The 26,763-nt window shown below is 43.7% G+C and overlaps 1 protein-coding gene across 4 annotated transcripts in view; it reads right to left on the bottom strand.

The window, feature by feature from the left end:
* ABR (ABR activator of RhoGEF and GTPase) overlaps positions 1 to 26,763 on the bottom strand; it is a 289,390-nt gene that overhangs the window by 231,900 nt on the left and 30,727 nt on the right. The window contains exon 1 of one of the 4 annotated variants that reach the window (XM_072639883.1): positions 198 to 726. The exons of the other annotated variants lie outside the window; for them this stretch is intronic. The gene's annotated coding sequence lies outside the window, so the exon portion shown is untranslated. Of the gene's footprint in view, positions 1 to 197; positions 727 to 26,763 lie in introns of those variants that run through there. 4 annotated transcript variants of the gene reach the window in all.

The following is a 26,763-nucleotide window of genomic DNA, read 5'->3' as shown; positions in this document are numbered from 1 at the left end:
CCTTCTCTTCAAAGTAAAAATGCTGGACCAAATGCCCTCCAAGGTCCCTTCTACTCTAAACTGAGATCTTAAGTCCTTAATGGATTCATTCAGAACATTTATAGTTTAAACACCTTAATGGGCTGTTTGCAAACCTAAGACTCTGTCAGAGCTGCACCCCACTGCGCTGTGCCATGATCCCCTTCGGGCTTACTTACCACAAAGTCCTCATCCTGCCTCTTCAAGAAGAGAGAGTATGACCGGGGCCAAAGGTACTCCACACAACCGGGAGAAAGTTCAGAGGCTCTAAGCAGAGCAGGTGAACGAGCAGCCAGTTGGTATGGGAAGGCAGGCAACCATCTGCAAACAGTGACCCGCGTTCAGTCGTGATCCAAGCACGTGCCTGGCTTCCTGCGGGGCTGGCCCTACCCTCGGCTTCCTTCAGCCAGCGTCCTGCAGAGTGACATCCCAGCTTAGAGCTCTCGGAGCTGTGACGCCACCAGCCCAGGCTGGCCCCGGCCCCAAAGGGCCTCAACAGAAGGAATGGCAGTGGGGGTTGAGGCTTCGGGTCTGGGTGGCCTGTCATCACAGAAGAGGGCAGCAAGGAAGCCAGCGGCCTTGCTCCCTCACATTCTTCCTTTTTCCCTTGCTTATTTAAGTTGGCCAGAGAGTGGCAGTGTCACTTTAAGGACCAGACCTCCAAAGCAAGTTCCAGCCGCAGTCCTGGATCCCTGGGCCCCTGATGCAGTCTGGAGGAGCTCCCAGGTACCACCTGGTGGTCAAGCTGTAGAAGTGCCGCCAAAAATACCTGCATTCATCACCCACCACCCCTCATCTTCAACTAACAGAATCCCCACTTCCCCACTTGCCCCATGCCCTAGCAAGCACCCAACAGCGGACCGAGTGCTGGCTAGTCCCTCCGGCACTTAGCTAGTTAGCAAACAAGGTAGAGGGGTCCAGACTAAGGAGCCATGTCTGAAGAAGGTTTCTCTCCAATGGGAGAGGCCGAATGATAGCCAATAGGAAGAATGCTAAGCTGAAAAAGGCCACTCAGCCCTAGGCCCCTCTCGGCCAATCAATCAACAAGCACTTCCGAAGAGAATCTTGTTCATAAACAGCTGTGGCTTTAGGCTGGGAGCTCCCTGAGGGCAGGACCAGGCTTTAGGCTTTGTTTCCATCCCAGAGTTTAGCAGAATCTGGCATGAGTGGGGTGCTTAATAAATATTTAATGCAGCTCAGGCAAAAATGAAACAGTCCCTGCCCCAAAGAAGCTAGTATTTTCTGACTGGAAAGGCTGCTAGATTCAGTCAGAGGACCTGACGGTTCAAATCTTTGGTTCTCGACGACTCACCAACCATCTCTTAGCAGATCTAGAGAGATGGTTTCTGAAACCCTTTCCAGCTCTGGAGTTCAGATGTATGACCTTGAGTAAGTCACAAATGCCTCCAGTCTCCGTTTCCTCTTTTGTTAAATAGATTGGACTAGATGGCCTCTTAAATCCCTTGCATCTCTAAAACAATAAACCTATAACAGAGAAGAAGGAACCGACAGACTCCAGTAGTTGGGAGGAAATCCAGAGGAATATCAGGAAAAAGTGGGGGTGATGATGGAGAATCTACCAACCTTTGGGATAACTGACTGCCACTCCTAGCTTCAGTTAAAGAAAGAATAGGTGATAATTTTCATTTTTTTAAATTAAATTTATTTATTTAACTTTTAACATTCATTTTCACAAAATTTTGGGTTACAAATTTTCTCCCCTTTTATCCCCTTCCCCCCCCAAACACCAAGCATTCTAATTGCCCCTATGACCAATCTGCTCTCTCTTCTATCATCCCTCTCTGCCCTTGTCTCCGTCTTCTCTTTTGTCCTGTAGGGCCAGATAGCTTTCTATACCCCTTTATCTGTATTTCTTATTTCCTAGTGGCAAGAACATTACTCGACAGTTGATCCTAACACTTTGAGTTCCAACTTCTTTACCTCCCTCCCTCTCCACCCCTTCCCTTTGGAAGGCAAGCAATTCAATATAGGCCAAATCTGTGTAGTTCTGCAAATGACTTCCATAATAGTTGTGTTGTATAGGACTAACTATATTACCCTCCATCCTATCCTGTCCCCCATTACTTCTATTCTCTTTTGATCCTATCCCTCCCCATGAGTGTCGACCTCAAATTGCACTCTCCTCCCCATGCCCTCCCTTCTATCATCCCCCCCACCCTGCTTGTCCCCTTATCCCCCACTTTCCTGTATTGTGAGATAGGTTTTCCTACCAAAATGAGCGTGCATTTTATTCTTTCCTTTAGTAGAATGTGATGAGAGTAGACTTCATGTTTTTCTCTCACCTCCCCTCTTTATCCCTCCACTAATGAGTCTTTTGCTTGCCTCTTTTATGAGAGATAATTTGCCCCATTCAATTTCTCCCTTTCTCCTCCCAATATATTTCTCTCTCACTGTTTGATTTCATTTTTTTTTTTAAGATATGATCCCATCCTCTTCAATTCACTCTGTGCACTCTGTCTCTATGTATGTGTGCGTGTGTGCATGTGTGTGTGTGTGTAATCCCACCCAGTACCCAGATACTGAAATGTTTCAAGAGTTACAAATATTGTCTTTCCATGTAGGAATGTAAACAGTTCAACTTTAGTAAGTCCCTTATGACTTCTCTTTGCTGTTCACCTTTTCATGCTTCTCTTCATTCTTGTGTTTGAAAGTCAAATTTTCTTTTCAGCTCTGGTCTTTTCATCAAGAATACTTGAAAATCCTCTATTTCATTGAAAGATCAATTTTTTCCCCTGAAGTATTATACTCAGTTTTGCTGGGTAGGTGATTCTTGGTTTTAGTCCTAGTTCCTTTGACTTCTGGAATATCCTATTCCATGCCCTTCAATCCCTTAATGTAGAGGCTGCTAGATCTTGTGTTATCCTGATTGTATTTCCACAATACTTGAATTGTTTCTTTCTAGCTGCCTGCAATATTTTCTCCTTGACCTGGGAACTCTGGAATTTGGCCACAATGTTCCTAGGAGTTTCTCTTTTTGGATCTCTTTCAGGTGGTGTTCTGTGGATTCCTTGAATATTTATTTTGCCGTCTGGTTCTAGAATCTCACGGCAGTTTTCCTTGATAATTTCATGAAAGATGATGTCTAGGCTCTTCTTTTGATCATGGCTTTCAGGCAGTCCGATAATTTTTAAATTGTCTCTCCTGGATCTATTTTCCAGGTCTGTTGTTTTTCCAATGAGATATTTCACATTATCTTCCATTTTTCCATTCTTCTGTCTTTGTTCTGTGATTTCTTGGTTTTGCATAAAGTCATTAGCCTCCATCTGTGCCATTCTAATTTTGAAAGAACTATTTTCTTCAGTGAGCTTTTGAATCTCCTTTTCCATTTGGCTAATTCTGCTTTTGAAAGCATTCTTCTCCTCATTGGCTTTTTGAACCTCTTTTGCCAATTGAGTTAGGCTAGTTTTCAAGGTGTTAATTTCTTCAACATTTTTTTGGGTCTCCTTTAGCAGGGAGCTGATCTGCTGTTCATGCTTTGACTTCATGTCTCTCATTTCTCTTCCCAGCTTTTCCTCTACCTCTCTAACTTGATTTTCAAAATTCTTTTTGAGCTCTTCCATGGCCTGAGCCCATTGGGTGGGCTGGGACACAGAAGCCTTGATTTCTGTGTCTTTGCCTGATGGTAAGCATTGTTCTTCCTCATCAGAAAGGAAGGGAGGAAATGCCTGTTCTCCAAGAAAGTAGCCTTCTATAGTCTTATTTCTTTTCCCTTTTCTGGGCATTTTCCCAGCCAGTGACTTGACCTCTGAATATTCTCCTCACACCCACCTCACCTCCTGATCCTCCCAGGCAGCGTTTGGGGTCTGAGATTGAAATGCTGCTTCCAGCCTTAGGGCTTTTGGCGGGGGCAGGGCTGCTATTCAGTGTGAGATTAAGTTCAGGTGCTCAGGTGGGGGCAGGGCTGCCTCTCAGGCTCAGTTCCCTCAGGGGGTTTATGCACAGACCTTCCACAATGGATCCAGGCTCCTGCCCCCTTGGGGAGCCCCTGTCTGCAGCCGCCTCTCAGCTTCTACCTCCCGGGGGGGCCTGAATTATGGGGGCACCCCACTCCCCTCTCGACCCGCCAAAGAGACTCTCTCACCGACCCCATCACCTGTGGGTGGAGGGACTTGTGCGGCTGCTGGAGATCCCGTCCCTGAAGCCTGCTCGGATCTGTATCTCTCGGTGCCGTGGCCGTGGCCGCAGCAGGTCTGGGCTGGGCTCCGCGTCTGCAGCGCGACAGACCTTTTGCGAGAGGTTTGCAGGTCCCTCTGTGGGTGGAGGGACCCACGTGGCTGCTGGAGATCCCGTCCCTGAAGCCCGCTCGGATCTTTTCCTCTCAGTGCCGCAGCCGCGGCAGGGCTGCACTCAGCTCCCAGTCCCGGCACCCAGTCCGCAGCGCAAAGGACTCCCCGCGAGAGGTTTGCAGGTCTCTCCAGAACAGAAATCTCCCTCGCTCCAATATTCCGTGGCCTCTGGGTGCAGAATTCGCCGTGAGTTACTTCCCTGTAGCCGTTCTATGGGTTGTGGGTTCGGAGCTATGTGTATGTGCATCTTTCTACTCCGCCATCTTGGCTCTGCCCCCCCCCCCGCTAATTTTCATTTTTAAAAACAGAAGAAGAGAAAAAGACCTAAGGTGCTGAAATTGTGTGTGTGTGTGTGTGTGTGTGTGTGTGTGTGAGACACCATTATTTAAACACGGGGAAATGGAGCAATAACACCTTGCTGACTATCATCCTATCTGCTAACACCCACCAGAACCACCCACACTTAGCAGGCTGCATGCCGCCCTCTTGTGACAGTCTTTTCTCTTTCTTTTTCTTCAAGGAAAATCCTTGACATTCACTTGCAATTTCACCTGGATAAAAACATACAGGGCACACAGCTTGGTCTACCCTGGACCTGGATTCCACTAGGGATGAGTCAAGGATGAGTCTGTCCAATGTGTCAAACATGCTGCATGAAACCCCTTATTAAACAAAGAGGCATGACAATATAGATAATGTGAATTTGTGGTTTCCTGAGTCAATCTGTGTCCTGTTTGAATTTGACACTACTGGTGTAAGTAACCCAGAGCATGTCATTTTATCAAGCTTTCCTGACCTCATCTGTAAAATGTGAGGGTTGAACCAGATGACCTCTGGGGTCTCTTCCAGCTCTAAATTTAGGATCCCAGAGCCTCAGTCTCCCATTCTGTAAAATGAGGAGGTTAGCCTCTGAGGTTTCTTCTAGCTTAAAACTTTGAGTTTCTGAATAGTAATAGCTCAAAACCTTGATGGTTAGCCTCAATATTAGCCATATTCCAAAGGGACTTCATTGCTTATAAGAAGCAGGAGGACTGAACTCGATTTGTTACTGAATCAGCAGACAGAAGTGTCCTGCAGAGCTGTCCTGGACCCTCTTCTCCCCTCTGTCTACACTCTGCCCCTTCCTAAACTCATCAACTCTCACGGGTTCAAGTATTTCAGATCCTGCCTCAGACCCTTACTAGCCATGTAACAAATCACTTAACTGACAAAAGCCACAGAACAGATGGTTTGGGAATGATAAATGGCTCTACAACAGTGGTTTTCTTTTTCCTTGGTTTCATTGGCATGCTTTGTTTTTATATCACCTTTATCTCTGAATACATCTCTCCCACCTTTCCCATCCACAAATCATCATCCCTTGTAACGAAGAAAAAAAGCAATTCACCAAAACCGAGGCTGACAGTGGATGTCATGTTCCCAAACCATAGTCCTGCACCTCTGCAAAAAAGGGAGAAAAATGAATCTTCTCAGCTCTTCTCCAGGGCCCAGCTTGGTCATGATGATGATGTAGTATTCATTTTCACATGGGGTTGTTTTTGTTTTTCCATTTACATTGTTGGAGTCATTTCCTCTTGGTTCTGTGTACTTCATTCTGTATCAGTTCATATACATCTTCCCATACTTCTCTGAATGGTAATATTTCATTATATTTGTCAGCACCTCAATTTATCTAGCCATTCCACAGTGGTCACCTAGTAGTGATTTCTGCTTCTTTGTCTTTACAAAAAGTACGACTATGAAAATTTTGAAACACATGGGACCTTTCTTCCAGTGAAGTAGTGATTTTTCACCCTTTGTGATAGGGACCCCTGTAGGGCCATGGAGTTAATACACAAATACAAACCTATACAAAAGCAAATCCACTATTTTTCAAATGACTGTAGACCCTGCAGTGATGAATTAAACATAAGCCTGAGTTCAAGTCCTCATTGGTCCTTGAACAAGCCACTCCATCTCTCAATGTGGGGCATTTTCTCTGTCTGTCCTCCATGCCTGGAATGTTCTCCCTCCTCCTCTCCACCTCCTGGCTTCCTTCAAGTCCAAGTTAAAACTCCACCTTCTAAGGGAAGCCTTTTTTATTAAGCCTCTTAATTTAATGCCTAGTCTCTGCTGATTATTTCCAATTTGTCCTGCCTACAGCTTGTCTGAATGTAGATCAAAATGACAATGCTCGCTTCATTATGGACCCCCTGACACTAATTCCAAGGGCCCCTTAGCTTGCAGGTTGGAGACCACTGCCCTGAAGACTTTTCAACCACACCTCCAGGGGAAGCCTAGTTAGACCACCTCACTACTAGCTCCATCTCTTCTGTGAGCAGAAGACTAAATAAATAAATGATAACCTTGGATGCCACCTCTGCATGGTGTCAACCTATGAGGGCTGGGTGTCATTTATTGTTCTCAGCCTTGGTCTTTGTTCATAGGATCTGAACATAATTTGATTTTTTTTTAAGTTTAACATTTTTATGAAAGATTTAGACAAAGGGATGCTAGTCAAAATTTCTGGATAAAGAAAGCTGAAAGGGAATGCCAACACACTGGGAGAGAGAACCAGGAGCCAAAAAAATCTCAACAGCCTACAGCAATGGGCTAACTCTAATAAAGTAAAATTTTAATAGAGATAAATACAAATTTCTAAACTTAGGTTTAAAATATCAGCTATGCAAATACAAGATGGGAGGGATGTAAATAGCCAAAAATTCACATAAAAAAGACCTCTAGGCTTTGAGGACTGCTAACTCAATGGAAATCAACAGTATAACTCAAAAACCCAAAAGCTAGTTAGGGCAAGAATGTATTTTAAACATAAGTATGACATTGTACAGTGGAAAGAACACTGGATCTAGAAACTGAGTCTCTGGGTTCAAATCCCCACTTTGATGCTTACTACCTAGGTCACTACCTGTCATTTTCATTCCTTGGGCCTCAGTTTCCTCATCTGTAAAATGGGGGAGGTTGGAGTAGATGGCCTTTAAGGTTTAGACCAATGATCTTATCATCCTGCGAATGAGGGAAGTGCTAGCCCCACTATACTCTGCTCTGGGCAGACTGGAAGCATCTGGAATACTGTGCCCAGTTTCCTTCTAAAAGCTTTACTGATATCTTTGTGTATTAGCTATCCCTCCCAGAGAGGTAATAGCTATGCCTATCATGAGTCTCTCTATTGCCCTTTGGGTCCAAAAAATAACTTGTGAGATCAAGATGTTTCATGACTCACAATCATAGAGCACTGCCAGACTAATGATGGTGTTAGAAAGATGGAGGTGCTTGGGAGTGCTACAATCATTGGGTGATTTCCTAAATGCAGTCCAGCCTATTCCTTTCCTCTGGTTTAATTCTGTGCCCAGCTCATTAACCACTCATCTGAAAAAGCAAGCCTTTTATTTTTCCCTAATTGATTTTCTGTCCCACTCAACACATCAACTGCTCCAAATCTCTTCTCACCTCAGGCCCCACACCAGGGCCCTCCTCCCACCTTCTCAGCTGAGAACTTTGCCATATACTCTGCTGAGAAAATCAAGGCCATTTTTCATGAGCTTCCATTCTCATCTCACAGTCCAATGACACCATCTCCCACTATCTCTTCCTTCACTCCAAACTCTGATGAGGAGGTGACATCCTGAATCCTATCCTCCCCAGCTTCTCTCCAGCAGATTGTCCCCACTATCACCTTCCCCACCCCCAATCTTCAATCTCTAACTCCTGATTCCTTCCACTGCTGCTGACAAACATGCTCAAGTCTCTCACCTTAAAAACTCTCACAAGATCCTGCCATTCTGAATTGCCTTAGACCTAGAAGTAATTCTCTTCCTACTCAGCCAAATTTTTTGAAAAGCCTGTCTATACTTATTGCCTCCAATTCTCCCCTCCTTGACTTCTAAACCCTCTACAATCTGAATTCTGACCTCATCACTCAACTGAACCCACCCTAGGCTCAGAGCTATCAATGTTCCCTTTCATGGCCTTTTCTCAATTCTCAGGGTTCTCGATTCTCAGCAGCATTTGACACTGCTGCTCCTCTCTCCTCCTGGACACTCCTTGGTCTACAGTGCTGGATCTCCAGTTATGCCATACTCCCTAATGGTGGATGTACACCATGGCTCTGTCCTTGGCCCTCTTTCCTTCTCACTTTGTACTATCTCACATGGTGGCATCATCAGCTTCTATGGGGCCAGTAAGCATTTCTATACAGATGACTCCCAGGTCTAGATATACAGCTTTAGTCTGTCTGTCTGTCTCTGTCACTCTGTCTGTTCCTGTCACTCTGTCTCTCCCTCTGTCTGTGTCTATATCACTCAATCCCTCCCTCTCTTTCTATCTCCCCCCCCTCTCTATGTCACTGTCTCCCTGTCTCTCCATCACTGTCTCTCTGTCACTCTCTCTGCCTTTGTCTCTTTGTCTCTCTCTCTGTCTCTGTCTTCCCCTTCTCTCTCCACCCCTGTCTCTGCCTCACTCTCTCTGTCTCTCTGTTACTCTTTCATTCCAGTTGCATATAACCATCTGTCTCCTGGTCATTTAAACTAGGTGTCCTGTAGGTATCTCAAACTCAACTGGACCAATACAAAACTCATTATCTGCCCCCTCCCCAAACCTACCCCTCCTTTGGACATCTTTATTTCAGTCCAGGCACCACCATCTTTCCAGCATCCATGTTTACCACCTTGATGTCATTCTCTATCCTTCACTTTCTGTCCCCCTACATCCAATCAGCTACCACATCTCATCCTTTCCATCTCCATCTCTCTGTGTCCTCAAAGACAGCCTCCATTCCAGTTCACATCCTTCTCAGCTTTGACCTGGCCTACTGAAATAAATTCCAGATTTCTCTCAAGTTTTCTATCCTTCATATAGTTGCCAAAGTGATTTTCCTGACATGGAGATATAGCTAGGTCATCTACTCCTTTACTCAGTACACTTTAGAGACTTCTTATCTAGGATCAAATATAAACTCCTTTGTTTGACATTTAGAGTTCTTCCCAGCCCCACCCCATCCTGCCTTACCAGGCTTATCACACATGACACCACTCTACACATTCTACTCTAGTCGTGCTGGCCTTCCTAGAGGCCATCCTAGAGATGCGAAGGGATACAATGAGTTGAGCTCTGAGCCTGGAGAAAAGAAGACAAGTTCAAATCCAGCCTCACACACCTCCTAGTTGTGTGGCCCTGAAAAAGTCATTTTGTCTCAGTTTCCTCAGTTGTAAAATGGGAATAAAAGAACCTACCTCCCAGGTTTGTTGTGAACATCAAATAACATTAATAAAGTGCTTAGCAGTACCTGGCTGCATATAGTAGGTGCTTAATAGATGCTTGTTCCCTTCTTTCACTCCTTCTTTCCTACCATTCTTCATACACAATGTGCTCCACTTAATTTCCATGCCTTGCCACTGGCTGTCTGCCATGTTTAGATTTCTTCCTTCCTAATTTCTACTTTTTGGAATCTCTGATTTTCTTCAAGACTCAACTCAAGTATCTCCATTCTGCATGAGGCCCTTCTGGACTCCTGTAGGTGCGAGTACTTTCCCTTCCCCCGAGGACTTGGTGTCTGCACCATAAATGTTGTTTATGTGGCTGTATATGTGCATGTGATCTGCGCCATTAGGGTAGGGATGGTTTTATTTTTGTCTTTTTATCCCTGACACCTGGCATACTGCTTGGTACAGAGGAACAAACATAGTATATGTTTGATGACTGGCCATCTGATCTGACCCTGGCATTTTAATGGATAAGGAAAGGGAAGCCCAGAGAAGGTCCCACAGACAGGGTGTGGGAGGTCCTAGGTCTTGTGACTCCAATTCCAGCCCTCTCTGTATCCCATCGCTCTGCTTCCCTCCTATTCTATGGCTGGATACAATCAACATGATATCACCAACAAAGAGGGTCTCTGGAGTACCCTACTATCCATAAAGAATTCCTCTTCCTCTCTGTCACTGGCAAATGCCTTTGGTAAGGATCCAATTCCCTAGGATCCTAGATCTGGAGCCCAAAAGTGCTTCAGAAGCCATGGAGGCCAATCCCACATTACAGGAGGGTCAAAGGTCCAGAGGGGCTGGGACTTATCCAAGGCTATACTAGTGTTATTGGTCAGTCATGTTTCAGTTCTTAATCTCCTTTTGTGTCCCAGAATCCTATGGAGGACCCTGTCTCAGAATCATGTATTTAATACATAAACCCCCGTTTGGTGTTTTCTCAGCAAAGATACTAGAGTGGTTTACCATTTCCTTCTGAAGCTCATTTGGCAGATGAGTAAACTGAGGCTAACAGAGTGAAGTGACTTGCCTAGGGTCACACAGATAGTAAGTGTCTGAAGTTGCATTTGAACTCAGGTCTTCCTGACTCCAGGCTTGGTGCTCTACGTACTATGGTGCCACCTAGCTGCCCAAATAAGTAGTAAACGTTTACTCATATACCTCCAGCTAGAAGGGACCTCTGATGCTACCTAGTTCAATCCCCTCATTTTATAGTTGAGGAAACTGAGGCCCAGGGAGGTTCCAATGACTTGCCCAATATGGAGTATGGCAGGCAGGACTTAAACTCAAGTGCTCTGACTCCTGTAAAAGTAGAGCTTTTAATACACTACACTGCTCTACTTCCCCCTCACCTGAAAATCATAATTCCAAGATTGTTGAACAAAGTAATGAGAATAGCTCCAAGTGGAATGATGCCTACCTTGGGAGGTAGGCAGCTCTTTGAGCATATGTCTGACAAAAGGAGAAAAACAAAGTAAGAAAGTAAGAGATAAAGTGAAGTCAAGTGAGTCATTTGGGCACTGTTCCTGTTTAGGGACAGCTTGGTCTCGATGGCCTTCAACATCCCTGCCAAACCTGGGATTCTCCAGTTCCATTTCAGTCTCTACCTCCAGGTCCTTAACCTTCTTTTGTGTCATAGAGCCCTGTGAAGAAACCTCTGGACCCTCTCCCAGAATCACATATTTAATGCATAAAATACATAGCATTACAAATAAGACCAATTAATTATATTGAAATATGGTAATCAAAAAGGCTGCTAGGTATCACAGGGAATAGAGTGCTGGGCCTGGAGTCAGGAAGACTCATCTTCATGAGTCTGAATGCAGCCTAGCTGTGTGAGCCCAGTTTCCCTCATCTGTAAAATAAGCTGGAAAAGGAAATGACAAACTACTCCAGTATTTTTTCTTTTTAAAATTAATTAATTCATTTTTAGTTTTCAACATTCATTTCCATAAGATTTTGAGTACTAAATTTTCTCCCCCTCCCAAAACAGCACTGATATAGGCTCTTTACGTACATTCATAATAAACACATTTTCACATTAGTCGTGTTGTAAAGAAGAATTAGAACCAATGGAAGAAACCACGAGCAGGAAGACACAACAACCAAAAATGAGAGAAAATAGCATGCTTCAGTCTGCATTCAGATTCCACCGTTCCTTCTCTGGATGGGATTAGCATTTTCCATCACGACCCTTGGAGTTGTCTTAGAGCCTCCCATTGCTGAGAAGTCTATCAAAGTCAGTCATTGCACAACATTGCTGTTACTGTAACTCCAGTATTTTTGCCAAGAAAACCCCTAATGTGATCACAGAAGAGTAGGAAGTGACTGAAACAACTGAACCACAACACTGTTATCAAAATGCTTTTTAGAAGAATACAAGTCTGGGACCCCAGGTTAAGACTCTGGAAGTTCATCGGTAAAATGAGGAGAACATGTGGGCACTGGCGATAAGGCTGATCCGAATCAGTTAGCTGAGCTCCTTCCTCTGCCAGGCTTTCATGGGGACTCAGGGTTTAGCTACAGAGCTCCAAGGCAAGGGGGAGGGACAGGAATGCAGCTCTCATCCCTTTCTCCTCTACATCAAAGCCCTGGGTTTTGAACTTCTCTAAAGGCAGCATCTTTCTCCCCCAGGGAAAACTCATTCCTCCTCTCCAGCAGCTTTTGGGGAACCCACTTATCTGAACAGGCTCATCCCTCTCCATAACGTTCTGCTTCCTCACTCCTTCAAGGCTCCATTTGGGCATCATCTCTTGTGGAAGTGGGTTTCATACCGTTTTTATAAAGCACCCCATCACTGAAAGATGTTTAAGTTTGCAACCCCAATATGTATTCATTAATTTGTATGTATTACTTTACTAATAATTTTGCATGTTATGCTTCTTACATGAAAAGAAAAAGGAAAAGAGAATGAGATGAAAATGAGCTAATAATTGATCCTAAAATTAACAGGGAGGTCCAAGAGTTCAGTGAGTAGCAAGGACAATAGGGTATGTGCTTTAGGAAATCACTTTGACAGTTATGTGGAGGCTAGATTGGAGTGGGAGGACCCTTAAAGCAAGGAGACCAATTAGGAAGCTATCACAATAAGCCAGGTGAGAGGTGATGAGGGCATGAACTTGAGTGGGGTCCCTTGTGTGAATGGAGAAAAGGGGGGAGATGTCAGACACATGAAGATAGAAAAGCCAAGATCTGGCAGCTGTGTGGATGGTACTAAGGTTGCAGACTTGGGTGACTGGAAGGATGGTGTTGTCCTTGACAGAAAGAGGGAAATTCAGAAGAAGGATCAGATTAGAAGGAAAGATAATGTAACAAGAGTTGAGATGCAGATCACAACCTACCTAAACATGTGAGATTCACTGTGTCCCACATGAAATGAAAAGGTGGGAGTGGGGCTCTTGCTTAGCAGTTACTGCCCCCAAATGCAGAACCTGCCAGCCATGACATGATCGGGAGGTAGGTATGTTCAAGTGGGAGGGGGATAATTTCAGAATGGCACCGGAGATTGTTGAATGCTCAGGTGATAATTGGGTTCTAAGTACCCTAAGGGACCACATCAGGCTCAGAATGGAAGATGGAAGCCTTCACAGGGGACAGAGCAGGGCAGTGGAGTTGGGGAGTGCTAAGAAGATAGGGATAGGTGTGACTATAATGAAGACCAATCCCTCAACTAATAAATACCCTGCATATAGGAAACAGCTAAAGAGACTGTGGTACAAATAAATACCATGAATTCAGAGATGAAGCAAAGACATATATAACTGATAAGAGTAAAGTAGGCAGAACCAAGAAAATAATGTGAACAATGACAATAATAGAAATAGAAAAATAAAACAAAATTAAACTGAATGCTATAAACTTATCATAACCAACCTTGGTCCCAGAAAAGAAAAGATGAGAAACTGCACCCTCCTCCTTTCTTTGCAAAAGTAGGTGACTAGGGGTAAAGAACACTGCATATACTTTCAGACGTGGTTGATGTATTAGTTGGTTTTGTTCAACTGCTTTTTTGTCTTTCTTTTTTAATCTTTGTTACAAAGGATGTTTCTCTGGGGAGAAGAGGGGGAAGGGTATGCTGGGAAATGGAGGTGTTAGGAAAATGAAAAGTAATAACAAAAATAAAATTTGAAATTTTTAAAAATTAAATTGTTATTGAAACTACCTCTGGTCTTCTCAGTTCTCACAAAGCCAAGTAGCAGCATGCCTGAGTCTAAGGTCAAGGTTCTGAATGAGTTTGGGGGACAGTGGGGTGGTAACTGTTCTTTCCATTTGCATTTTTATGGTCATTGTGTATACTGTACTCACTGTTTTACTTACTTTATTCTGCATCAGTTCTTCTACATCTTCCTAAGCTTCTCTGACTTCTTTGTATTCATTATTTCTTATAACATCTATATTCCATTACATTCATGTACTGCACAGTCTGTTTCACCACTGTCTGAGAGGCGTCAACTTTGTTTCCAACTCTTTTCTACCAAAAAAAGTCAGCATTCTGTATTAAAGAATACTTTCCAAATATTCATCCCTACTTCAGGGCAAGTAAGAGACCCAGTCCAAGCTTCATTTTCCAAAGGCCATTCTGACTAGAGTACAAAGAGTACAAAGTACTCTTTTTAAAGTACAATAGAATACAAAGGTATGTAAAACAGCATTCTGAATTATCTCTGATTCCTAGTTCTACCTACAACTTCCTTGATCAGGGTCAGAGCCACATTTGCCAATCCTAGATCTGTCTCCTTCCATCCTTATTAGCCCTTACTCAGGATAAGACTCTGCCCCTTTCTCTCCTAAATGCCCACTTTGGAAACCTCAAAGCCTCCGTGACATCATCTTCTCTGATTCTAAAGAGGCCAGACTTCTTGTGCCTGGGTCTCAGAAATATGACAGTACTCAGTTCCCTTTCACCTCTTACCAAACCATTCTATTCTCCTTATGACTATTTCTGTACTTGTTGCACAAGTTCCTGTCTTCTAGAAAAATCACATGCCAGTCACAAGTATGATGACAGAAAAAGAAAATGCTGGCATTATGTGAGATTTCGCCACTCTGACTCCTAGGTCTGACTTCCTAGTCACCAAACATAATTCCCTACCTCAGACGCTTCTCAAGGAGTCTGAAATCCCTCCCCACCCCAATTCAGGACAGTCACGTGAAACTCTCCTTAGTCCTGAATAAGAAGGTCAGAGTCTGGCCTTCTACCAGAAATGGAGGAGAGATAAGGGATGCTGAAAAGGACGACTCTACTGTGCATCCTGCTAGACCATAGCCCTTCCCCACCCCACCCCCACATACACACTGAGAATAAGACAATCAAGTCAAACTCTCCCAGTTCTGAATAGAGACTGAAGTCTGGTTTTCAGCTTCCACCCTGAGGAGGAGGAGAGGGAGGGACACTGAGAAGGAAGACTTTACCAAGCATCCTCTTAGCCTACAGCAGCATCACAATTCAAGTTATTATATGGAGGCCATCTTGGGGCCTCTTCCCTTGTCAGCTAGGGATCCAGTAGAGCCTGATTCTTGGGACAAACATTTTATGGGAAGTGAGTTTAGAGTCTACGTGAGGTACAGCTATACCAGGAAACTCCAAGATCTCATCCTTGGGAGGAGTCAGAAAATAACCACATTGAAGGCTTGGCTTTTTTTCTGGAGGAAAAAGAAAAATGAAGGCTGAAGGAAGAGGAGAAGGTTTTAAATAGATGTTATCATACTGAATATTCATAATTTCCAAGCTAGATAGAATGGAAAAAACTTCAAAACAGAGACACCTAGCAGAAGAAATATAAACCCGGTGAGAAAAGGATGAGGCACATATAATAACCATCTTCCCATTTGCTACCACATGTCCAAAGATACTTAGTGAGGCTACACAAAGTGGTTACACCTCAACACTCTTATTCAATGACAAAAGGCAGTTATATTAGCTACCTGAGCAATAGTTCTAAGAACATTAAACACTATATAACAATCACTTAACTTCTCTATGCCTCAGTTTCCCCATCTGTTAAGGCAGGGTGAGCTAGATGGCCTCTAAGGCCTTTTCTAGCTCTGGAGCTAAGATCATATGACCTCTCTGAGCCTCAGTTTCCTTAATCTGTTGTTAAATCTTATTGTTCCTACTTACATATCTCTTACACAGTCACTGCCACCCTCAACCCCTCTCAGTTGGATGGTTGCAGGTCCCTTTGATTTGACTTTCTCCCAACTCCATTCTATCCTCCACTCAGTTGCTAAAGTGATTTTCCTCAAGCATAGGTCTAGCCATGTGACTCCACTACTCAATTAACTCCAGTGGCTCCCTATTACTTCTAGGATTAACAATTTATCTCTCCCTATATACTCTCTCTTTGTATTTAAAGTTCTTCATAACTGTCTCTTTCTACCCTCTAGTAGTCTTTATACTTTCCTCTCCTCTGCCTACTTAGGAGTCTATGATCCAGTTGCAGCACTGGGTCATGATATGACAATTCCACAGGACTTTCTCTACTGCCCCAGAGGAATCTCTTTTCCCTGGAAGTTCCCTCCACCCCTTCTCACTCATGGAAGTACTCTGCCAGTGCAGCCTCACCTTCTGATTGGCTCCTCCAGACCAGGTCAAAGAATTCTCCATCCCTATACTGACTCAACTCCAGAAGATTCCTCTTTTAGCTTTCTTTTATGTGCTGTCTTCCCCCATTAGAATGTAATCTCCTTGAGGGAAGAGCTGTCCTTTCTGTATCTATTTGTAGTCTCAGGGTGTAGAGAACCTTGAGGGGTTTGAAAGAGCCTCTTATCAAGAGTTCCCCTCCTCCAAGGGAGAAGAGTAGCTGGCTTGAGAAGTTAAGTGATATATTGTTCTCAGGTGCACATCCTTGAATTCAGGTGTTGAAGTTCCAGGAATCAGGGCCTTTGCTATACAGGATAACATTCCAATAAAGAAGCCTTGAGGCCTCCCTTTCTGCTTATCACAATCTCTTCTATTTCATGCCTCATTTGCTACCCCTAGGTTTTTTACTATTGAAGCACCCTAATCCCCTAATTTATTGGCTCAGTATGTCCAGAATAAACTCAGCTTGTTCAGACTGCTGTGTCCCACTTGTCTTTTCATCCTGGTTCTGTGAGCCCCGTAACCGCGACCCAGACCTGCTGGACTGCGCTGGCTGCAGCATCAGGGCTTAGCACAGTGCCTCAGTCCTGAGTGAACATCTGTTGTTGAGTCACTTCAGTCCTGCCCAACTCTTCCATGACCCCATTTGGGGTTTTCTTGTCAAAGATACCAGAGTGCCTTGCCATTTCCTTCTCCAGTTCATTTGACAGATGAGGAAATTGAGGCAGACAGGGTTAAGTGATTTGCTGAAGCTCACACCGCTAGTAAATGTGTGAAGCCAGATTTGAACTTGGGAAGCCTTTTTGATTCCCAACCTAATGCTCTATCCACTGTACCACCCAGCTGCCCCCATAGTAAGAGCTTAATCAATGCTTGTTGACTGACTGATACATCTCCACTACATGCCTGAATGTTCCACATCCTCACCTAAGCCTCTTGGCTTCCCTGGTTTCTTTCAAAAATCAGTTCAAATCCCACCTTCTACAGGAGGCCTCTCAAGGTCTTCCTTCTCTCTTCTCTTTTCTCATTATGTGTGTATATATGCACATACATACATACATACACACAGAATATATACACATACAGTAGGAGCCATCAAATACAAGTCTCTCATTTTACAGATGAAGAAACTGAAGCACAAGGTATTAAGGATTTTTCTAGTAAGTATCTAGGGAGAATTCAAATTCAGGTTTTTCTGACTTTGAGTCCATTGTGCTCCTCATTACATCATCTCACTTTAAGCTACTAGGAACTGGGACTAGCTATTCAATGTGATTGTGGATAAGTCACTTAACCTCTCTGGGCCTCAGTTTCTCATCTATGTAATCAAGGGTAGGGATTGGGTGGTCTCTGACATCCCTTCCAGCTCTGTCTAGGAGACATGCTGTCTGCACAAATGCCAAAAAGCTGCTCAGCCCTTGCTCCTTTCCCCACAAAGCCCTCACTTTTTCTGTCCTTCTATCCTATTTTATCAAACTAGTCAAGGAGAACCTGGAAAAATTCCTGACCTTGACTCACTCAGGCATGCTTAGATGCCCTGGTAGCAAAAGTGAAGCCCAGGGAGCCAATGGAGGAGGCCTTGCTTCCCCAACAGGAAGCTAAGAACCTCACTCTCTAACACTACAGTGGAGATGGGTGAGCAGAAGTGCCTCTTCCTTCCTCTGTGCCACACTGTTAGAGGCTTTTGGGTTCACCTCTGCCAGAGATGCCCATCTGCCAGCTGTCACTCTGCTATGAGATTATGCATTCATACAATTAATATGAGGAATAAGGGTGGAGGAAAATGAGCATTTATTAAGGATCTACTATGTGCCAGGCCCTAAAAGTGCTAAACATTTTACAAATATCTCATTTGATCATAATCCTGGGAGGTAGGTGCTCTTATCATCCCTGTTTCATGGATGAGGAAACTGAGGCAGACAGCTAAGTGCCTGAGGCTGAATTGGAACTCAAGTTTTCCTGACTCCAAGCCCAGTGCTCTTTCCACTGGGCTACTCAGCTGCAGTAATAGCACTAGGATGATAGGGGATAACAGAGAGCAACATCCAACCAAGGGCCAAGAAGAACCACAGGTTGTTGCTTTGTATCTGGAAGAGATCCTAAAGCCTATTTAGTTCAATGCCCCCATCTTGCAGATGAGGAAACTGAGGCCCATATAGGGTAGGACAATGATTTAGCGTAAGAGGACCTGGGTACAAATGCCAGTTCTTCCCAGGCCTTTCAGGGCCTCAGTTTCTTCATCTATAAAATGAGAGGGTGGGACTAGATGGTGTCTGAGATCCCCTCTAACTCTGAAGCTATGACTTTAAGTTAGGTGACTTAGCCAAGGTGATAGAGGTAGTATATGGGAAAGTAGAATTTCAACCTTGGTCCTCTGATTCTAAATATGTGCTCTTAGAACCAGTAGGGATTTCTTACTGTGTTCAGTTGATTCAGTCGTATCTGACTCTTTATGACCCCATTTCTTGGCAGAGATTCTAGAGTGGTTTGCCATTTCCTTCTCCAGCTCATTTTAGAGATAAGGAAACTGAGGCAACCAGGGTGACGTGACTTGCCCCAGATCACACAGCAAGTAAGTATTTGAGGCTGGATTTGAACTCAAGAAGATGAGTCTTCCTGATTCCACGCCCAGTGCTCTATGCATTCTACGGTACCACCTAACTTCGCAGAAGGGACCTCAGAGACCATTTATTCCAACTCTCTCATTTTATAGATGAAGAAACCAAGGCTCAGGGAAGTTAAGTGACTTATCCAAGATGACATATGTAGTAAACATCAGGGGCAGGATTTGAACCAGGTCCTCAGACTCCAAATTCATTATCCATATGCACTGCCAGACCAGCCCATCATGACTTTGGAACTTCTGGTTTGCTGTGAATTATCACCAACGATAATGATGGGCCACACAATGTGCAGCTAAGAGGGACTGTGAGAGGGCCAGCTGAGGGCCAGAAAAGAGAAATGATCCCTTCAGGTCCCAGGGCCACTCACTGGAAGAGCTACAACCTGTTCTCCCACATTCTAAGCCAGCCGGCTCTCCAACTGACCACTCAGCAGTTGGATGTGTCCAAGGACCACTTCCTGCTCTGGCTCCAGAATAGCCACTACAACAATAGCTTATGATCATATAGCCCTTCAAGGTTTGCAAAGTACTTTACCAATATTATCTCATTTGATCCTAATAAGAATCTCACAAGGCAGGAAGTTAATAGTGCCACTTTACAGATGGGGAAACTGAGTTTGAGAGAGGTTACCTGGTGTCACTATATTGACCTCAGGATGAAAGTGAAGCCAGGTTTTCCTAACTTCAAGCCCAGCCCTCTATCCACTCTGCTGGCTCTAAGGAAAGGGAAGAGAAAGAAGGGAGAGGAAAGAAATGCCTTCTTCCTGCCACCAAACACTCCTGAGCAGACAGAGAAGTTCCCGAGAATTACATGCTTTTAGTAGAGTTGTGAACCCCCATCTCCCCACAGAAAGTGGCACACAAGCCTTTCCAAGATCAGCCCTGAAGATGGGGCAATTCCAGCAAATTAGCAGGTGACACAAGACTCCGTGTCAGGATAAACTCAAGCCTCTTAGCAGGCCTGGGCAGGATTCCAAGGAGGAGAAGCAGCTCTCTGGGGCAAGATGAACAATGGTTTCAAGGTTGTAATGATGGGAAGTGATAGCCTGGAGGAGAAAGTCACAGTGCTTTCCAGACAGCTAGGTAAGCCAATCTTTTCAACAGGTTCATATTCCCCAGCTCACAGCCAGCAGGACTCCCAGCCAAGGTGTAGGCTGCCAAAGGACACAGCTGCTCCATGAGGGTGCTCCCTGCCAGACTTACCAGTGGCCTGTACTTCAGCCCAGGGATGCCAACATCGTAATAACAACAACTAGACTGATAACTTGATGAAGAAGCTTGAAACAAATGGTTGAGTCATGTGTGCTCACAGAAACACAGGAGATTATGCTATTAATACAAGACTAGGTCAGGGCTGCCAGAAATTACAGATAAGTTAAGGAGCCTAGACTTATTGACTGATGGAGGCTATATGATGAAATGGTGGAAAATGTGCAACATAGAGCACTGCAGGATGCAGAAATACCATGTCTACTTAAGCCGTTAGTCAAGTCTTCTGTTTTTACATTACCCATGTATCCCATTTTGCCTCTCTCCTCTCCCCCTCCCAGGGAGCTGTCCCTCATAACAAAGAATAAAATGAAATTTTAAAATAAAAACAAACAAAACAATACCTTAAAAAAAACTTATCAACATAATGAAAAACTTTGATGTGATATACTGCATCCCTTACCCATAGTCCTCCACCTCTACAAAGAAGGGATATTTCTCATATCTCCTTTGGAGTCAAGACTGGTCATTATAATTTCACACAGTTTCTTTTTTATTGTTTTTAGTCTTTCCACTGACTTTTTGGTATCTGTTGTTTATGCTTTTTTCCTAGTTCTACTTACTTCACTTTGCAACTATTCATATGTGTTCCTATGCTGCTCTGTATTTACCATATTTATCAATTCTCACCGTGCTGTCATATTCTCTTACATTCATGTCCTGTGGCTCTTTTAGCCATTCCCTAGTTGAGAGTCATCTGCTTTGTTTCAAGGTCTTTGCTATTATAAACAGTGCTGCTGTAAATATCTTGGTGCATATGGGACCTTTCTTTTTAGCACTGACCTCCCTGGGTAGATGCTTAGCCGTGGCATCTCTGGATCTTTCCTCTGATTTCTAAAACGGTGACAAAGAGGCTTCTTCATTTCAAGACCAGATGAAACAAAGGGATCAATGACAGAATGTTCTAATCTTCCAATTTGTCAGTGAGTTCTTCTATGTAGGTATTCTCTTTAATACTGCAAATCACAACCAATACATGCCCGTCCATCTTCTGCAACTCATGACTATAATCTCCCATAAATCCTTCACAGGGGGTTGATCTCATGTGCTGGTGGTATTCCCTAAATGTTCCTGCCATTGTATGAATTTCATTTTGTAGCCTATCAATTACATGAATGGGCTATGTTTCTCTGTCTCTGTCTGTCTGTCTGTCTGTCTGTCTCTCTCTGTTTGTCTCTCTCTCTCTCTCTCTGTCTTTCTCTCTCCTCCCTCCCCAGTCCTTTGGGTGGTCCTCAACATCACCTTTCCATTCTATGACTCTAGCTATACACCACCACTAGACAAGTAAAGTTGGTTTTTTTTTTTTTAAGATGGGTCTTTTTTGCACGAAGATTGGTAACATTAAATGAACTGTACAATTTCCCAATGGCAATCTTAACTGCTTCATTATCCATTGGCATCATTTGTCCAAGATAAAGGCAGCGATAGACCAGTTCTATGAGCCAACCACTAACTCCTTTGATTATCATTCTTCTGTTTCCAACCTAACATTACAGCCTGGTTATATATACTCCCCACTAAAGTAAAGGCCAGCCAAACTGGCCTTGTTACTGTTCTTTATAAGTAATGTTCCATCTCCCAGTTCAGTACCTTTGCAATGGCTCTTCCACCAGCCTGAGAAGTTCACACTTCTTCTTATCTCTGCCTCTCAGATCTCTGATTTCCTTCAAAGCTCAGCTGAAACACAATCTATGTGAATCTTTTCTTGACCACCTCAGTGACTAGCACCTTTCCTCCAAAATTACCTTGCATTTGTGTTGTATCAGTTTGCATCTATTTATCTATATACATTTATATAAACATGTTGCCTCCTTTGGTTAGATTGTTGGCTCCTTGTTTTTGCATCCCCAGAAACTAGCAGTCTCTGGTATATACAAGGGACTTAATAAATGCTTAGGGATCAGTCAAAACCACAATCTAGATATAATAAGCATTCCTCATTTGCTTGGTTCTTCCTGTGTGGACAGCTAGAACCAACTCTTTTGAATTGAACTCTTTTAGGTTTATCAAGGCAATTCATTAATAGCATCAATTCCCTTGTTTCTCTCCAACACACACCCCAACTAAAAGGCAGAGAAAGTGAATTCTCAAGCCTATGCATCTGAACCATTTCCATAACATTTGGGTAACAGGAGATATAAGTTAAGGCTTTGAGCATCAATGGCCTATATAAAGTGTACTAATAATTTTAACCATCAGTGGTTCACATTTCCATAACGCTTTAAGCCTTGACAAGTTCTTTGAGGTTCATATGAGATAATGTGTGCAAGACACTTTGAAAATCTTAAAGCACCTTAGAGAGTTCAGCTATTATAGTTATTCCTTATCTTAGACTGAGGAAACTAAGCCCTGTTAGTCACTACCAATGTGACCATGGGCAAACTGCCTCCTCTCTTTGGGCTTCAAATTTCCTCTTTGGTAAAATAAGGGGGCTAAACCAGGTCATCTCTAAGGTCCCTGTTCATTCAGAATTCCAGGATCTTATGAGGCTCTTGCCTATATTACACAGCTAGTAAACTAAACCCATGTCTTCTGATTCTGGACTCAAGTAGTATTCCATTATACTGCATAGCTTCTTTTATTTCTTTAATAGAATGATATCAGAAATGGACAGAGCACTGGATCTGAAGCAAGAGAACCTGGATTCAAATCCCATTCACTGTATGATGCCAGGTTTATCTCCTCACCTCTGTGAGACTGTTTCCTCCTTTGCAAAATGAGAGGATTGGATTAGCTGCCTTCTAAGGTCCCTTCCAGCTTTCAGTCTACGATGCAATAGGAAGCTGCATTATGCAGAATTCAGCATCACAGATCCAAAATGGGACCTACTCAGAAGAACTCAGTGACATTCATAACACGCTCTCAATAACAGCAATATCCCCCAGCATAGAGCCTGAGGAGATCATTTAGGGAGGCGCCATGAATAAGAATCTTTTTCTACTTGGAAATTAACATGATCTCTCTTCTCTTCATAAGCTACAAATGGAAGGAACAAATCTGTCTCTGCATGAACAGAAGACCTCTAAATTCATTTAGCAACATTTCCTGATCAAGAGGTATGGCCAACTTTCTGGCATTGCTTTCTAAAGCATTGATGGGTACCTCACACACAGTATAGAACACTTTTGAATTTTCCACATATTAGCCCTTTGTAAATGATGCATAAAAATTTTGATGATACTTATTATTACAGGGAAGGAGTGATCCCAATGGAAAAATCAACCCTATTCATAAGCAATGGGTCCCATGATCAAACTTCCCCTAGACAGGCTATGCCAAAGGGTGGAAAGAGTAGAGGAGTATGATATAGGAGACCCAAGTTCTAGTCCAGATTCTGCCCCTAATTAGTAGTGTAACCTTGAGCAAATAACTTCCCTTTTCTGGGCCTCAGTTTTCTCCCTTATAAAATAAGAGGGTTGGATAAGATGCTATCTAAGTATCTTGCCTTTGGATTCTAGAAGCTAGAATCCCAGCCCCCAGTCTTGATTTCATCCTAGCTGGCTTTGAGAAAAACATGTTCTCTTTACAAAAAGGAAGTTTCCCACATCAGTGAAAATAGGAAATTCATCTTTTGCCTTCCCTTGCCAGTTTCAATATTAGGCCATGTGAATCAGCTCTTTTTTGTTGTTGTTGTTCCAAGTTATTTTTGTCTTCCAAATTTTTTAAAATTGTGAACTTGACAAACATCAACAATAATGAATATTTCAAGATACAAAAAAAAGGGAGGGGGAGACTATACTTATACCATTAACTTCCAGTATATGGAGTTCTTTTAAAGGCAGCACAGTATAGTGGATAGTGTGTGTGCGTGTATGTGTGTGAGTGTGTGTGTGTGTTCGGCCGAAGAAGACCATGCCATCAGAGAAATGATGACATGACTTGCATTTAACTTTGTTTTGAGTGAGGGAGAGCTGTGCAGGTCACCAACCTCACTTCTCCAGAGCCATCTGAATCCAGTGACCAGATATTCATCAGGATGACTGGAGATGACCCAGGATGAGGCAACTGGGGTTAAGTGACTTGCCCAAAGTCACACAGCTAGTGAGTGTCAAGTGTCTGAGGTGAGATTTGAACTCAGGTCCTACTGACTCCTGCAGTGGTGCTCTATCCACTGTACCACCTAGCTGCCCCTATAGTGGATAGAGAGCAGGCCTGAAAGCCAGGAAGACCTGAGCCCACATCGTACCTCTCACACATTGTGGATGTGTGGTGCTGTCTAACTCACTAAACACTCCAGCCAACTCTCTTAAGACCATAAAGTTGCAGAGGAAAGCTACTGATTTAGAGGTCTGCTGTTTATATAGAGACATGTTGGTTCCTTCCATTTGCAGCTTATAAAGAGAAGAGAGATCAGGTTAATTTCCAAGCAAAATAAGAATACCTGCATTGGGAACAATGGGAGGGAAGGGTTCCAGGTACTTCGTACCGATGAAATCACAAGTCTAGTCCCCATTCATAGATTAATTTTAACAATAATAACAAAACAGATTGCTTATGACTGTCCTGTGCTGAATTTCCTTCAGCTTTCTCTCTGGAGCATATTTTTGATGCTGCTGACACTTCTTTCCTTTTATTTTTATTTTTTGACATCATTGCCCCTCCTTGAATCAGAGAATTATAGATTTAGTGCTAGAAAGGACCTTAGAGATCATATAATCCAACCCTCTCATTTTACAGATGGGAGAACTGAGGCTCTGAAAGGGTAGGTGACTTGCACAAGGCCTGGTAGCACCAGGCCTTGAACCTAGGTCCTTGGATACCAAATCCTGCACATCAGTTCTCCCTTATAACAACTAAGTGTGGCCAAGCAAAGCAAATCTACACATTGGCCACATCTAAAAATATATGTATCCTGTGCCTGCAGCCCCTTGCTTCTTTATCAGGTGAGGGGAGGCATGTTTCCTCCTTGATCTTCTGAGGTTATGGCGGGTTATTGTTTTTATCACAGTTCTTAAGTCTTTCAAGGTTGCTTTCCTTTACATTATTGTGGTCATTGTAACAATTGTTCTCTGGTGAACCAGCTCTTAACAGTCGGGTGGGGGTTGGGGAGTGGGGGAGGAGGCACAGTACCTTTCTACCATCTGGCCAGCTCCCAGTAGGGGTCCTCTCCATAGCGACAGGGCTGGTGGTGGGGGAGGGGGAAGAGGTAGCGTAGAAATGATGGGGCATGCACTATATCCTTTCCCCAGAGAATTTAAATATGAAATAACAAGCAATCGCATCAATAACAAAAAAAAAAAGTTGGCTCACACTGACAGCTGCCACCCATGGGGTGAGCCTGGGGGCTAGGAGGTAAGGGGGAGCAGATAGAGAGCACAGCCAGAACAAATGCAGCCATGCATGCAGGCCAGCTGAGAGCAGCTCAGTGGGTGGGGGGAAGGAGGTTTGGTTTCGGTGGTTTAAGCTGTATTGCAATTACAATGCAAATCTATTCACAGGCCCTAGGCAGAGCAATGAAATCATCTGGAAGGCAGTTTGTTCTGGGTATCAGAGCAGGGGGGGAAACAGTTCCCTCAACCTAGGGGCCAACAATGGATCCACCAGTTCAGATTCACACATTGTTAGAACTGGAGGGACCTGAGAGATCATTGGGTCTAGCCCCCTTTGCTACAGATGAAGAAACGGACACCCAAAAAGGGGAACAGATTTGTAGGAGAAGACCACCCATTAGTGGCAGGTCCCAACTGAAGCCCAGGACTCCTGAAGGCCACTCCACTGCTATTTCTGTGGCTGAAGCTATACAGAAAATGCTGTTTGTCTTCCTCTTCCTCTCCTTTTTATGAAGGAAAATTCAGACATCTATTTTCCAGCTCTCCCAAGAGAAACTGGACACAGAGTGATATAGTGGAAAGAAGGCCATAGATTTTGAGTCCAAAACTCTCATTTTACTTTAGAGGAAACTGGAGCGGGGTGGGGGACAGCTAGGTGCTGAAGTGGATAGAGCACAGGCCCTAGAGTCAGTTGAACTTGAGTTCAAATATGGCTTTAGATACTTAATAGCTATTTGACTCTGGGCAAGTCACTTAACCCTATTGCCTAAAATAAACAAACAAAATAGAAACTGAGGCTCGGAGAATCACTCAGTCAACAAACATTTATTAAGCGGTTACTAAGTTTCAGGCACTGTGCTAAGGACAAACAGGGTCTCTACTCATGAGAAGTTCCCATTCCAATGGGGAAGACATCATTTTAAAAACTTTACATTTGAGGGGTAAATGGTAGGTAATTTTGGAAGAAGGACACTAGCAGTTGGGGGGAAGAGGAGGAGCTTCCTCTAAGGTGGGGTTTGAGCTAAGCCTTGAAGAAGCCAGAGAAAAGGTGAGGCTCCATCGAGCACACGGGATGAGAGGGCAATGGGGGAAAAAGTCCCAAGCTGGATGATTGTGAGAACCAAGAAGGCTGGTAGTGCTGGACTGTAGAAGACAGAGAGGGAAGCGAGGAAGGAAAGAAGGGACCAGGTCAGGAAGGGCCTCAAAAGCCAAACAGAAAATTCTGTATTGGATCCCAGAGGGGACAGGGAGACAACCACTAGAGTCAAGTGACTTCCCTTGATAGCAAGTTCCACCCAGGTCTTCCTTACTCCACATTCATGACCCTATCCACAATCCTCAGAACCCAAATGGAAACAACCTCTCTATTCCTTACTGTCTTTGTCACCTTAGGCAAGTCACTTGGCCCCCTCTGTTTGGTTTTCTCATCTGTACAATGAGG

The sequence above is a fragment of the Notamacropus eugenii genome, chromosome 2, assembly GCF_028372415.1.
Source record: "Notamacropus eugenii isolate mMacEug1 chromosome 2, mMacEug1.pri_v2, whole genome shotgun sequence".
NCBI lineage: Eukaryota > Metazoa > Chordata > Mammalia > Diprotodontia > Macropodidae > Notamacropus > Notamacropus eugenii.
The sequence above is the reverse complement of the archived record's forward strand: the minus strand, read 5'-3'. Positions and strand labels throughout refer to the sequence as shown.